Source organism: Humulus lupulus, chromosome 4 (genome assembly GCF_963169125.1).
Source record: "Humulus lupulus chromosome 4, drHumLupu1.1, whole genome shotgun sequence".
Classification (NCBI taxonomy): domain Eukaryota; kingdom Viridiplantae; phylum Streptophyta; class Magnoliopsida; order Rosales; family Cannabaceae; genus Humulus; species Humulus lupulus.
The window spans coordinates 76204152-76207816 of NC_084796.1; positions in this window are offsets into that span (position 1 = coordinate 76204152).

The window sequence follows — 3665 nt, forward strand, 5'->3', positions numbered from 1 at the left end:
CAATGGACGCTTTATGATTATAAAGTACTCAGTAAATGAAATGTCTATAATTACAAGAGTTCAATCTCATATTTATAGTGCAATAATCATGAGATTAATAAATTAAGATTATTTAATTAAAGAGTTTAATTAATAATCTCAAATTTATTGGAGCTTGGAATTATAGGTCCATAGGTCCACATAGCGGCTCTATCAACACTGTTCAAGGTAAGAGTTGATATGAAGGGAAAATAGTTTAAAGACATATTTAGGAAGGAATTTGTTCTTCAGGCCAAATATGCAATTATATGATAATGGTGATTAATTAATTAATTACAAATTAGTTGTAGTTAACCAAATTAATTAATATTTAATTATTATATAATTTTCGAAATTATATTAAATAATTAAATTAATTTTCAAAATTTAATTAAATAATTAATTAATTATAATTTTTTGAAATTATAATAAATTAAATATTTAATTTCGAAAATTTGGGTTTAATTAATTAGTTGAATTAATTAAATATCTTTATTTGAGTGGGAGAAAATAATCTGATAAGTTCAAATTGGATTTGAATTTAAAAGAATAATATTTATTCAAATAATTAATTATATTTGATAATTAATTAAAAAGATAATTAATTTGAATTCAAATTTGAATTAGTTATCAGGTTGTTAGATCTTATCTGACAAAGAAATTTGAATAAATAATTAAATAAAATTTGAAAAACAAATATCCCTAGAAATTAGGAAGCTACACGTTCACACACAGTCCAGGATTGTGTGTGGCGTGTAGCACCAGTGTTTTTCAAGGATGGGATTTTCAATTTTATTTATTTAATTAATTAATTGATGGATAATTCGAAAATTGGTTTTTGGATTTTTTCATTAATGGAATAATTAATTAATTAAAAAGTAAATTGTAAAATGGTTACAGATTATTATTATAGATAAGAAAAGAGAGTGAGACTACTCTACACATTCGCTCTGTGAAAAATAGAACGATAGTTTTCTCTCTCCTTGAAAATAAAGAACCAATTCTCAGGCCTATTCTCTTGATCTCATGAGTTGAGTACATCAAGAAGAATCACAAATAAACTATCCTTCATTCTCTAAGTGCCCACACATTTCTTGAGGTGTAGAGAACGCTTTGGAAGATCTTGGTGTGAGTACGTGGGAGCGGCTTGGATAGGAAGATCGTTCTAAATACGAAAAGATAGCAAGGACACTTGATAGGCTTCAAGAGGTATGATTTCTATTAGTATCTTGCTTATGATTAATGTATGTATATTAATGGATCCGCATATTTAAAGGTTGTTTAAATATGTTACAAAATTTTTGTTGTACACTGGGCCCAACCACACCACCATTCCGCTGCATATTAGGAAACTCGTTCCTAACACGCGCCCCCGGCGAGGCCCTCATGCGCGCGCGCCCCCTGCGAGACCATCATGCGCGCGCGCCCCCTGCGAGGCCCTCATGCGGGCGCGCGCCCCCTGCGAGGCCCTCATGCGGGCGCGCGCCCCCGCAAGGCCCTTGGGCCATCATCTTCTCGGGAGGCCATCGCACCATCACGTCACGAGTCTGGATCCGTGCCGCAAGGAGACAAGTTTAGCTAGGCCCCTCGCCACTAGGAGCCTTGCAAGGCACGGCGAGTGTATGGGTCATAACCGCCTCGCATCTATGCCTTGCAAACGAGGGCCACCTGGCATTGATCTCATGAGGTACGGAGTCCACTGACGAACTGAAAGGAGTTAGAGTACGGACATAGTACCCACATCAGATGAGTAGTGGTGGTACGAGCGAAGTACCTTCCGTTGTCCTCACCAGCCACTCCTCTGACACCCATACCAGGCAGGTAGTGGAAGCACGATCAAGTACTAAAGTGGAGGTGCACCCACCAACCCTGATCATGTGCTGGAGCAGACACCACTACCCCTGAGACCACTTACCTGACAGTGTATTGGCGTACTATCTGGTCCCCTGGACCACATTGTATCAGTGGCCATTAAAGCCCCCTATAAAAGAAATTCCACTCCCATTTGGAAGGGGGTTGGAAAAGTTACTGTAGCAAGTGCACCATAGTGAATGAAAAACTGATTTCACCATTGTTCTTCTGCAATTGTTCTTTGAATTGATACTTAAATTTCTAAGGCTTTTCTATTGATAATCTTGATCTTGCAATTCTTTCCAACTTAACTTAGTTGACGAGTTCTCACCGTCAACACTCAATTATTGCCTCTTGGCTCCCTAATCAATGCACTAAGTCATATTAGGGAAGTTGGGGCGTTACAATTATCCTCTCCTTACAGAAATTCCATCCTTGAAATTTGACCTGAACAGCTCGAGATACTTATCTCGCATATTTGACTCTAATTCCCAAGTCGCCTCCTCGACCTTGTTATTCCTCCATAATACATTAACCAAAGGTATGGTTTTATTCCTCAAGACCTTGTCCTTCCTATCTAATATTTGGAGTGGGTGTTCCTCATAGGATAAGTCCGCCTGCAACTCTAGATCTTCATAACTCAGTACATGAGCCTCATTAGACACATACTTTCGTAACATCAAAATATGAAATAAATTATGCATGACCGGCAATGTCGGAGGTAAGGCCAACCTATAGGCCACCTGACCAATCCTCTCTAGGATCTCGAAAGGTCCTACAAATCTAGGGCTCAACTTGCCCTTCTTCCCAAATATTTTCACCCCTTTCAATGGTGAAACTCTAAGGAAGACATAGTCTCCCACTTGGAACCCCACGTTCCTGATCTTCAGATCTAAATATCTTTTCTATCTACTCTGTGATGCGAGCATCTGAGCTCTAATCTTTTCAATGGTCTCATTGGTCCTCTGAACTGCTTTAGGACCTAAGTATTTCCATTCACCCATCTCATCCTAGTGAATGAGTGATCTACATTTCCTACCATACAGCTTCTCATAAGGAGCCACTCCAATGGTCGCTTGATAGCTGTTGTTGTAGGAAAACTCTATCAAAGGAAAATACTTACTCTAGGACCCTTCAAAGTCAAGTACACATGCTCGCAGCATGTCTTCCAATTTCTGAATCGTCCTCTCAGACTGACTATTTGTCTGAGGATGATAAGTTGTACTAAATTTCAACTGTGTGCCCATAGCTTTCTACAGACTTCCCCAAAACATGGAAGTAAATGTAGGGTCCCGATCTGACACAATCGACTTTGGAGCCCCATGAAGACGTACTATCTCTCTCACAAAGAGGTTTTCATACTGGTCAACTGTATAAGTCATCCTCGCTGGTCGAAAGTGAGCTTATTTGGTTTATCGGTCTACAATAATCCACACCGATTCATGTTGACCCACCATCCTGGGCAACCCAACCACAAAATCGGTTGTGATATCCTCCCACTTCCACTCTGAGATATCCAAGGGCTGTAATAGCCTTGTTGGTCTCTGATGTTCAGCTTTGACCTGCTGACACGTCAGACACTTAGCCACATACTCGGTTACACCCTTCTTCATCTCAGGCCACCAATATAAAGTCTTTAGATTCTAATACATCTTCATGGTGCCTGGATGCAAAGAGTACGAGGTAATGTGAGATGCATCCAGAATCTCCCGTCTGATGACAGTATCCATCAAAATACATATCCGACCATTGTATCTCAGTAAACCCATATCTGATATTGTATAGTGTTGGGAAAA